The sequence below is a fragment of the Magnolia sinica genome, chromosome 8 (genome assembly GCF_029962835.1).
Source record: "Magnolia sinica isolate HGM2019 chromosome 8, MsV1, whole genome shotgun sequence".
Taxonomy (NCBI): Eukaryota; Viridiplantae; Streptophyta; class Magnoliopsida; order Magnoliales; family Magnoliaceae; genus Magnolia; species Magnolia sinica.
Window position 1 is genome coordinate 17,195,504 of NC_080580.1, and position 12,220 is coordinate 17,207,723.

At 38.0% G+C, this 12,220-nt stretch overlaps 1 non-coding gene across 1 annotated transcript; it reads left to right on the plus strand.

Moving 5' to 3' along the window:
- The first annotated feature begins 10,681 nt into the window (after nucleotides 1–10,681).
- On the plus strand, nucleotides 10,682–10,788 carry LOC131254435 (small nucleolar RNA R71). Its single transcript, XR_009175547.1, has one exon. It is a non-coding gene; the product is annotated as a small nucleolar RNA R71 (small nucleolar RNA).
- The last annotated feature ends 1,432 nt before the right edge of the window (nucleotides 10,789–12,220 follow it).

Consider the following 12,220-nt stretch of genomic DNA (forward strand, 5'->3'; position numbering starts at 1 on the left):
CCATAAAAATTGCATATAGCCCAACATCATAAAGTTGTTTCCATCATGCAAGACATGCCTCATCAAACTAGTGCATATCAATGGGTGTGACTTGTGCCTCTAATGTATGCATATCCTAGCATGTGTTGTATTTGGTTTATTAAACAGTTATTTTCTCTTTAAAAAAAGAGTTTTTTTTTTCAATTGCAAAAATAAAAATAAAAAAAACTCTAGTTTTATTTTATTTTATTTATTTATTTTTAATTTCACAATTAGTACTACAGAAAAATATTGATCTTTTTTGCCTTTCTTATTTTTATTGGAAGGACGATCGAAGGTGATGGTGTTGGTATTTTTCTCGACTTATGCACTTTGGAAATATTTGATCATTGAGCGTTGTATCTCATGGATAACATGTTAGGAGCCTCTGCACCAGCTGAATAGACTGAGGAAGCAAACTACCTCAAAGAAAGCAACAATGTCCACACTTCTCCCCAACGACAAATAAATTCTTAGTTGGTTCATCGGATCAGGTGTGAAGTTCTAATTGCTTATTGTTCGATTATTTCCCTTGCATCAAATTGCTATAATTTATATAGGTATTTTTTACCTCAACCTTACTCAGATTTAACCATAATTTTAATAGATTGGGAATAATCTAAAAGTCCAACCTGATTCTTAAATGGGTTAGATCCTGCACTTCCCTAAACTAGAATCATAGACAACATTTGGCACACAACATGTTGTATGTCTGAAACCTACTTTATACATCAAGTGGTAAGCCTTATGTTCACCAATATCATTCCAGTGTAAAAATATTATAAGGTGGGCCTAATTGATCAACAGGTTGGATTTTTTTATGGTTGGATATGATGATTGGGCATATCAGTGGACCTTATTAAAGTTATGATTAAACTAGTATTCATGTAAGGGATGGTACGCTACAACTCTATTACATGTACAATACTTTAGTGGGACTAGGAATGTTCAATTCGTGTGGAGCCTAATGGATAGGAGCTTCGATGGGTTTCAAACTCCTCACCCTTAATAACTATTTAAACAGCGTTAGGTCTACCCAAAAACCCAGCACCTAAGTACAAAGACTCAGATCCTATGTCTTAAGGTGTTTTTTTTTTTTTAAATTATTTTTTTAACACACCCACACACACCCCGCACACTCACACCTTAATGGGATTTCACCACCTAAGGATGCTCGAACCCTTAACTGGGTGTTGAAACTCCCAAGAGTCTACCACCGGAGCAAGAGTAAGGATCCAAATGTGTCTTAAGGTGTTAATATTAAAACAGTCAAGTACGTTAGCATTGACATTGACAACGCCCCAATTTTTGCTGCTTGAGTACGATGATCTAGCTGTGCAAACCTGAGTGTCATATAAGAATTTTACACGTCGGGATCAAATCTCCCACGTGTGTGCTTTGTGAGATTAACATTCATCCCATATATAAAATAAATCAAAGTAGTGCATATTAAAATCAATGGATATCATATAGAGAACATGATAAGTGGTATAAAGTGCATAGGATATCATCCAAATAAAGTGTGTAAGTCCAAAGGTTCCCATAGGGACCACCATAAACCAATAAACGAGATATGTCCATATTAAGGTAAAGCCACAAAAATCTAATGGCCCAAGCTCCTGCTGCCTAGCTTGACTAACCCAGCTCCCCTTTATCATCAACCTCTCATCCAAGCTTAGGGTCAGTGACCCTATGCATGATGTTAGGGGATGCATATCACAAAAATTCAAAATGAAGAATCTTAGCGCTGTATCATTCATCACATGTATAGAAATATATCGTGACAGAGAAAAATGTGTTTTGGGATTATCTCAAAAAACCTATGTTGAAAAGATTCTTAACAGATACGCCATATAGAGTTATGCGCTAGGAGAGGCTCACGTCGTCAAGGGTGACAAGCTTAACCTCTTATAGTATCCCAAGAATAATCTTGAAAGGAAGGGAATGCATGATATTTCATAAGCATTTGCAGTGGGAAGCATTATGTATGCGTAGGTCTGCACTCGACTTGACATAACATTTGTAGTTGGAATGCTTGAGAGATACATGTCGAATACATAAATGAATTATTAGAAAGTTGTAAAGAAAGTGATGCAGTATTTGCAAAGGAAATGTTTTCAATACCAGAAGATCCATACCAGGATATGTTTTCATGTTGGCTCGTGGAGCCACTTTATGAAAGAATGCAAAACAAACACTTACAATATTATCCAACATGGAAGCAGAATTTATCGCTTATTATGAATTCATGTGTCAGGCAATCGGGTTACAGAACTTTATCTCAAGGCTTTAGTTTATGGATTTACTTCCAAAACCTTTGAGAATCTATGTGATAATACTGCCGTGGTTTTCTTTTCCAACAATAATAAAAATTCGTCTAAGTTAAAGCACATAGATTTAACGTTTCTTATTAGAAATGATAGAATTCATGATAGTTCATTATCTGTGGAACACATTAGCACGAAGCCGATGATTGCGAACCTACTAAGGGCTTCCTTCCCAATGCATTCAAGTAGTTAGTGAATGATATGGGATTGGTCAACATTAAAGACATATTTAATTAGTGGGAAATACATATAATCAGGTTATGTTTTATTTCATTTTATTGAGTGCAGTGGACAGTTCGATTTAATTTTTTATGGCATTGTGGTTTCTATTCCTTTAAGTAAAGTTTTTATGCACATGATTAACTAAATGAACAAAATACTTTAAAATTTGAAGACAATAGGATTGTTTGAAAATCTGCATGGAAGGCTGCACTAGACATGAGATTTTTTATATCACACTCCTTAGCTTTTAAAATTCATATTGTTGGGAATGCTGCTGTATATAATCATGTTTAGTCTCATTGTTATAAATGCAATGGTGACTGCCATAACAGTAGTCTCAGTGGACCAGATTATTCAGGATACTACTCTTGATCCATAATAAATATCTGATAAGGTTTTGAACTCATAAATATATACAAGATATATCAATATGTTGAATATATAAATTAATGTCATTAGTGTGAAAATGTTGGAGTTTATGGTCCGTTCGTGTCATTAGTTACTGGGCAACAGAATGGACGGCTTGGATCGGTTACTAAGTTGTAGGTGGGGTCCACACCGGTGTGACGTATAACATGTAATATAGTTATGCAGAATACTATAATCATTCTCTTTTAAGAATTCTAATAGCTAGGGTTATCTCATCATAAGGGAGAGGCGTGGATCCCTTAGCAATGGCGATGAGTCTGTCAATGGGTAGGACTTGCCGTCGACACATAGACAAATGTATAACGCATGCTCAGTCCCCAACTCTACTTTGGTTTTCAAGTCATGTTCCCCATTACAGAGATGAGGTTAGCGAAGGAAGATTGTGACACTTTTATGGTTTCCGACGAGCTCCCATTGTCGACATTAATGGTAGATAAGCCACCCTCTTCAGGTACGATCGATAACCTCTTTGAATTTGATTTTTAGCGACGCAATAGATGGAAGGTTAACAAAGTGATTAGGCCGTCCAGATTTTGGTCCCTATTATCTTAATAAATATGAACCACTCTTTAGTTCTTCCTTTCTAATCATCAATCTTAGGCCATGGGTGGTTAGAATTGCTTCGATTCAGCTTTCAAGTAATGGACCATACTTATGGGGTAGATCGATGGTCCAAATTGATGAACATGGGATCACATGTTACATATGAACTCGAGTAAGGAATAGTGGTGGTATCAAGACTATCAGGACACTTGGACGATCGATAAATCAATTCAGACTGCCCATTAGGTCTAGTAATCGCTTCATGGATACCACGCAAAAAGTCACCTCCATCAAACCATTTTAACCATATAATCAGTCACTTGTAAAGATAGTAAAGATCATCTACACAATGATAAGTCCAATAATCAATATTATCCATTTACTAGTTGGGATTGTTTACACCTATCCTGGTGCATCCATATTGACTGCAACTTGTCAGCATTATTTATGAATGACGACAAACAAAATCCTACTCACACCTCTAAGATATCTTTCGCCTTATATCCTTCGGTGAGACGTCACCTGCCAAAAGCAGAACGGATCAAAGTCATATGCACGTTTGTAGATAAGACACTATGACGAAGTACACAACCCTCACATGAGTGACACATGTGATCGAAGCAATGTGCTCCACAAGCTTATAAAGACTCATCGAGATATGAATTCTATCACAATCTAGATATGCTCGGCTAAGCCATCTCACACAATCTTATCAGAATGCATGGGAATACTTCTCGAAAATGATCAATATTTTTATGGTGACTACGAAAGTTCGATAAGCCGATTCCTCCCAAAGCGAAAGGAAATCAAAGGACGCGATCAGAAATCCAAGTCCGACTAAGAGACAGACCGATTCCATAACCTTCAAGGAGTTCCAAGCCCTCGCCAAACACAATCTCTTTATATAGTGTAACACTCCTTATCTTAGTTTTAGCTTTAGTTCCTTCACTTCTATTTAACCCCGCTGTAGAATGTCTGGAATTTAGAATAATTTAGATCGCTACTGTTCAACACTAATACTATAGTATGCCTAGAAGTAGTGTAAATATCCATGACTTACTGTCGTTGGATCCTCGATTAACCAAGTCCTTCGAAGATCACAACCCGGTCATATCTTATTGACTATATGCTTCAGTTGTATATCCATACAAGCAATTGTAGGTATTTATCTTTTTATTTATTTCTCTTTTTTGTCATTCTTCCCATCCATTACTGTATTGTTAAAAAATTCTAAGACTTGTAATCACCATCGAGAGAAAAGTCATTAGCTCAAGGTAAAAAGAATCCATTCAGAAGGATTAACCCTCTTCTTCTCAAGCAGAGTTTGTGATGTTTTGTTTAAACCAACATGATTTAAATGATTTTTAAACTCGCAAGTATACGAATCGGATGTAGATACGGTACGTATTACGAGATCGTTCCCACGAGGACTGGTCGTCACAATTCAAATATATGATTCTCCTTAACAAAACCAACAAATAATGGAATGAATTACTAAACACAAATAAAAAAAAAACAATTAATTAAGAACAGGTAATAAAATTCAATAAGAGATAGGGCACTAGGACTTTCGAATCCAACCCTAAATATCCTAACCCTTGTTTTGTCTGTTGATTCACCTTGATCTAGATTGATACCACTTAAATAGAGAAAGCAAAATCTGTGTCATTAATCGGGCATACAAACCGTCTAATTCCTTTAAGCAATGCCATGAATGACATATCCCATATCCTTGGTTGGGTACATGGAATGTACATTCATTAAAGCACCTTGTTTCTTCCTCTATAGGAAACTTGTTCTTGATCAGACACAAGTACCTATAATAAGCATCCAAACAACATCCATATATATACTTTAATCAAGTTCATAGATGGAGAAGTATAGAATTTAAACCCATAAAGCCCACTTAAAGAAAGAAACAAATTAATTGAAATTCAAAGTAAATCAACCAATACAAGTGCTAATCAAATTAGGGCTTCATCTCAGCCCTAGCTGAGAGATTAGTGACCCATAAAATTCATGAAAAATATTAAATAAAATTCATAAAAATTAAACACCAAACCAATCGATCTCTCTCTTTCTTCTCTTTCTTCTCTTTCTTCTCTTCCTTGCTCCAGATCTGGAATCCTCGGTTCTGAATGGTTCTCAATGCCTTTCCCACGTCCAAAACTCTCATTTTATAGCTGCTGGATGGGGGATCGGTGGGCGAGTCGTAGAAGGACTCGGAGTACAAATTTTCGCAATCATGATCGGTGGGCCCCACAGAGGCATTTTCTGAAAAATCTACCCCGTCCATTGGATTCAGGACGAAATTTCAGTCAAGAATGGATGGTTTTGAAGGTCCATTAGCGCGGCCCACGGAAGAAATCTCAAAAAACTCAGTTTTGAACGTCCCGGGGCAGTCTTTGTGGCCTCTGCACCGCACACGTGTGTACGCATGGGCGAAGAATATCAACATGGTTTTGAAGCTCTCGAAGCCCTCTACACGATGGACGGGTCAGATCGGCCGTACGCGTGACGTACGGGGCCCACAAACCTTCGCAAAAACGGCCAGCGGAAGACGCTACGCGGACGCCAAACCGACGCTGCGATGATTGTGGGGCCCATTCCTGGACTTTTCACAGGAATCCACGTCGTCCATTGGTTTCAGCTCGAAAAATCAGTAGGAATTGACTGGTTTTGGGGTGGATTCGGTGCAACCCACGGAGTTTTGAACTCACCGTCCATTTTACGTTTTTTCAGCGATCAACGTCCGTACATATGTATGGAACCAAACGGACATCTAGGCGATGACGATATCGACCTCAGGAAGCGGATGGACGGTTTGGATTGTCCATTTGGACAATAGGTGGGCCCCACAACCGACGACAACGGTTCGGTTCGCGGAGCGCTGGAAACGGAGATTTTCCGTTTTTAAGAAAGAGTTCGGGTCAGCGTTGCTGACCCGACGCAGGTCGTTCGGTATACGGGCGGTGCACATGTGCACTATGTACACATGCTATACATATGGGGTCCACTGTGATGGTTTCGAGAAATCCAATCCATCCATCCTGTTTCTCAACTTATTTAAACCGTCAATACAAAGGTTGAGGCAGTTCCAAATATCAGGTGGGCCCCAATTTAGAGATTAATAGGCTGATCTGTCCGTTGGACCACTTCCCGAGATCTTCTATGGCTGAAATTTAATATGTACGGTTAATTTACAGCCCTCATCCCATGTATGAAGTTTCGAACTGATTGGATAGCGGGAACCATGTGATCTTGCATTCTGGACCCTTTTCGGGCCCCTTTGGCTTGCTTTCCTCAGATCTCGGGCGTGTAAAATCTTCATTATTGGTTCTCTGGAGTCTATCCCGTGCTCTGGAGACTTTGGATCATGAAATCCATGCCTTTAACATCAATTTTCAATTAACGCTCCTGACTTCATCCTGTAACAAAAATACAATTAAAATACTCCATTAAGCATTATCATATACGTAAAATCTGGTAATTACGGGGGTCTGATATGCAATATTTGACCCTGATCACAACCCCCAACCAGCATTTTGCTAGTCCCGAGCAAAACATGCGAAAAATAATTTTAGAAATAATAGACGATTCCGGTAAACTCAAGTGACTTGTGAACAGACAGCTGAGATGTGAAAATTCTATGATTCATGAATGGTAAGTAGAATTTTCTCCTGAAATCAAGCTTACAGTAAACTTCATAATCAAGTTCAACATATTAATCCATTAATTAGAACATTTCTGAACATCGAGCTCCATGAATGTAAAGTGTAATCTCGACTTACAAATATTAAGAGATCCAATTGTCAATCTCATGATATCATTGGTAATTCGTGACAACCAAGCTTGAAACCAACACTTATCTCACATTAATTTTTAATTTTACCAACCTTTGATTTTCTTTATGAGCAGTAACGTAAATGAGGGGAATCAAATTCTTACCTATAGGGAGCAAACCTATGGCGAAAACTCGTCGCCTCATTTTTTATAAGTCAACTATGGAGAATCAAATCTATACCTATAGGAAGCAAACCTATGGTGAAGATTATGTGACTTAGCCTTTTAATTCTTCTTTTTACCAAGTTAATCATTCAGTTATCGAACCAAAACTTAATGTGCAAGCGAGATGTGATATGTAAAATCATGACTCAATCAATGTTCACAACGTCTAATCATGGATTAACAATTCAAAATTGACTGTGAAATCAAGCAGATGGCCGAATCTAAGAGTCATTAGTTACCAACATCAGGTATCTTATAATGTTAAAATCACAACTACCCTTCAAAGTCACTTTGAATTCAATAGAAATTCAGAAAAAATTTTAAAATTTTCACAAATTTTCCTCAGGACTAAGAAAATACTGATTAGGTACCCTAATCTCCCACCCCCAACCGAAAATCTACATTGTCCTCAATGTATTAGAAATAAACAAGTAATGCACATGGGACAACGAATAATAAAAGAGAAATGAGGGAAAGATAGTACCTGGACGGAGAATCAAGAGGCTTCCCAAAATTATCAATGTAAGAGCAAGTTAGGGCAAGAGAGAAATTAATAGAAGCGAAAATAACAAAAAGAAAAAGAAAAGAAGATCCTACCTATACCACTTTCGCAGGTGCTCTCGATTGCATTTAGCGCATGCAACAAGCCTTTAAACCCCTAGGTTACCCCTAGTGGACGAGTTGTAGTCTCGTGAGGGTTTGCAGTAATGTTACCCACAAACATTGAAGTAACTACTCGAAAAATGAAAATGAATGAAATAAAAAGCAATACAATAAAGCAAAAGGTGGGTTGCCTCCCATGAGCGCTAAGTTTAACGTCTTCGAGCCAGACAAGAACGGACCATGAATGAAATAATCTTTATAACCGGTCCGCCAAAGAAATTACCTCAACACTTTCATTAACCGATCCTAGGATAAGTGACGTGAGTTCCCATGAACTGTGCTATCTGAAATAATCCATCAATATTACCAAATAATTTAAGGACTTACGCTCGAACGACTTCTTCTATGTTAGGATCACGCTTCCTTTGCATGTTATGCGACATTTCCACAACAGCATGATCCATACATATCGTGGGGCATACTCCCTGTATTTCCACTATCTTCCGTTCAATTGCTGCCTTATATGCTCTAAGAACATTAAGCAGCCTGCTCGCCTTTGTCTTCTCAGAGTCGGAAGCTATGCTGTCAAGAAGAGTCTCAGAGGGATGGAGAGGTTCCACTTTCGCTCTCCATTTTTCTCTCCAATATAGGAGTAGAGTCGAGCAATGCATTGACTTCATGGATGGGACTATCAATGTCAAAATCCATGCCCGATTGTGCTAAGCAGGTTTCAAGAGGATCTTCAAAAGATGTACGGAAGGAGTCCTGCACAAGGCTCTCGATCATGTCCACTTCAAATATGTCATCCAAATCTGAGGGTTGTTGTCCTGCATTAAAAACATTGAGTTTAATATTCATGTTACCAAAGGACAATTTCATAACTCCATTCCTGCAATTGATAATAGCATTAGATGTGGCCAAAAATGGACGACCCAAAATGACTGGGATCTGACTATGAAGATTCTGGACAGGCTGAGTATCTATAACTATGAAATCCACTGGAAAATAAAATTTATCAACCTGGATTAACACATCTTCAATAATACCCCGGGGCACCTTGACAGATCTATCAGCTAGTTGTAATGTTACCTTAGTCGGTTTCAACTCACCAAGTCCTAGCTGCTCATAGACCGAATATGGTAACAAATTGACACTCGCCCCTAAATCAAGTAATGCCTTCCCGATCTTATGATCTCCTATGCCGCAAGAAATGGTGGGAGCTCCTGGATCCCTAAATTTAGGAGGGGTGTTATGTTGAATCATGGAGCTGAGCGCTCTGCAAGGAAGACTTTCTTATGAACATTCTGCTTACGCTTTTGAGTGCATAAATCTTTAAGAAACTTAGCGTAAGCAGGGACTTGCTTGATAGCGTCAAGCAACGGGATGTTGACTTGCACTTTTTGAAACACATCCAAGATTTCATCAAAGTTATTTCTTTTCTTTGTTGGTGCCAGACGTTGAGGAAAGGGTGCTTTGGGCACATAAGGTGGCACATTAGTGGCTCTTGGAGAGTCAAAGAGCTTTTGGACTTTGGATGCATTGGTATGACTCTCTGCTTCATCTTGATCTTCTGTTTTAGAATTTGATTCATCCCCAGGCATCTCTATTCTGTTATCAATCTGCTTGCCTGACTTAAGGGTAGTGATCGATTTGGCCTGTTCATGATATTGCCCTTGGTTGGAATTAGAGCCAATCTCATACTGTCCCTTTGGATTAGCCTCCGGTTGGCTAGGGAACTTGCCCTTCTCTCTCTCACTCAATGTGGCAGCTAGTTGACCCATTTGTACTTCCAACTTGGCAATGGATTGTGCATTTGCATGTAAGCTTTCCTGGTTGGCCAGTAAGGTTTGTTCGGTGTCTTTTTGGAATTGGAGAGAACTCTGCATGAAAAGATGGAGTGTATCCTCAAGAGATGGTTTCCTTGATTGTGTAGGCAATTGTTGATATTGTGGAAACTGTTGAGGTTGTTGATTGCCAACTTGGAGGTGCGGTTGCATGGGAGGATTTCAGATGGTCCTCCTTGTTGTGGTCCTTTTGCCCAAGAGAAATTTGGATGTCTAGCCCACCCCGGGTTGTATGTGTTCGAGTAAGGATCATTCCCAGATTTTTGAAAAGTGTTCATAGCATGAACTTGTTCAGAGAGAAGTTCTGGGAATGCTGCACCAGATGGACAAGACCGCATAGGATGGGACGGACTAGAACATGTGGCATATGCCTCGCCTTGAGCTGTTTGTGGTGGTCCATTATTTAATACCAGAGCATCAACTTTCTTTGTCAGGTTATCAAGCTTGGCACTCAGCTCTGGTATGACTCCTATCTCATATATACCACCTCTCTTTTGTGGTTGGGGACTTTTGTCACCTCTATTTGAATAATCCCATTGTTGGGAATTTTCGCACAAGGTTTCAAAGAAGTTCCACGCTTCGACATCACTTTTGGTCATGAATGACCCTCCACTGGTGGCATCAACCATGCGACGGTTCTGTGGTGTCAGACCGTCATAGAAGTATTGAACTTGTTGCCACTTCTCAAAACCATGGTGAGGACATTTAAGAAGCAAGTCCTTCCATCTTTCCCAACATTCATGAAAGTGCTCGCCCTCTTTTTGTGTGAAGTTAGTGATTTCTCTACGGAGGGCATTGGTTTTGTGAACGGGGAAGAACTTGTTTAAGAACTTCTTAGACAGTTGGTCCCATGTAGTGATAGATCCAACTTCTAGAGAATTCAACCATGCTTTCGCCTTATCCTTCAAAGAAAAAGGAAACAGGCGTAGGCGGATCGAATCGTCTGAGAAGTTTTGGAACTTAAAGGTGGAGCAAATGTTTAAGAATTCTTTCACATGATGATATGGGTCCTCCTTGTCCAATCCATAAAAGGATGGTAACAATTGTATGACTCCAGGTTTAAGTTCAAAGTGTGCTGCCGTAGTGGTTGGCAACACTATGCATGAAGGCGCATTAAATTGGACAGGAGCTGAATAATCTTTGAGAGCTTTAACTTCAGTCTCATTCGCCATTTCAACAGGATTATTTCTCAATCTTTCACGAATTGTTCTTTCAATCTCAGGATCAAACGGTGCTAGTTCTATATTCAGAGATCTACGTCCTAGCATAAACTATGTTATTAATATAAGAAAGAAAACTAAACTAAGATGCAACCTATGATGAATAAAACTAAAGGAAAAAGTTATGAATTCCTAAAAACAAGAGAAAGCTATGCAAACGAGAATTGGAAAGAAGAACCCGAGAAAAGGAGATGATGAATGTCTGAAGATTTGAGAGCTCCTCCTTTTGAAGACAATGTTATTTAGCAGCTTCCTTCCTTAATTCCTGTAAACAAAAAGAAAACAAAAATAAATTAAATTTACTAAGATAATGCTAGAAAAAAAATCCTAAGCAACGGTTAATTTCTAAAAAAAAAAAATAAAAAAAAAAAAAAAAAAAATTATAATCTTAGAAATAAAAGCTAAGTTAGTTTCTAAAAAGGGAAAATTTCTAAAAAATAGGAAATTAGAAAATAAGAGAGAAACTTTCTAAAAAAATAAAACCTAAAAACTCTTCTAATAATAAAACCTAAACTAGAAAATAGAAAGTTACTTGAAAGAAGAATCAGAATCTAGAATTAGAAAATAGGAAATTTCTAAAAATAAAATAGCCTAGAAATAGGAACTTTCTAAAAAAACAAAACTTTAATTCTAAAAATAGAAATTAGAAAAAAATAGAAAATTTGGAAAGAGATTACCAAATTAGTAGTTTATGTCAGGTCCCTACAAAACAGGAAATAGGTTAGTTTCAAAAAAAATTTAACCTAGAGTTAGTAAAAAACCTAAGACTATGAATTATGATAAGAGAGAATCCTAAATCCAATAGGAACAAAACAGTCCCCGGCAACGGCGCCAAAAACTTGATGTTTTGTTTAAACCAACATGATTTAAATGATTTTTAAACTCGCAAGTATACGAATCAGATGTAGATACGGTACGTATTACGAGATCGTTCCCACGAGGACTGGTCGTCACAATTCAAATATATGATTCTCCTTAACTAATCCAACAAATAATGGAATGAATT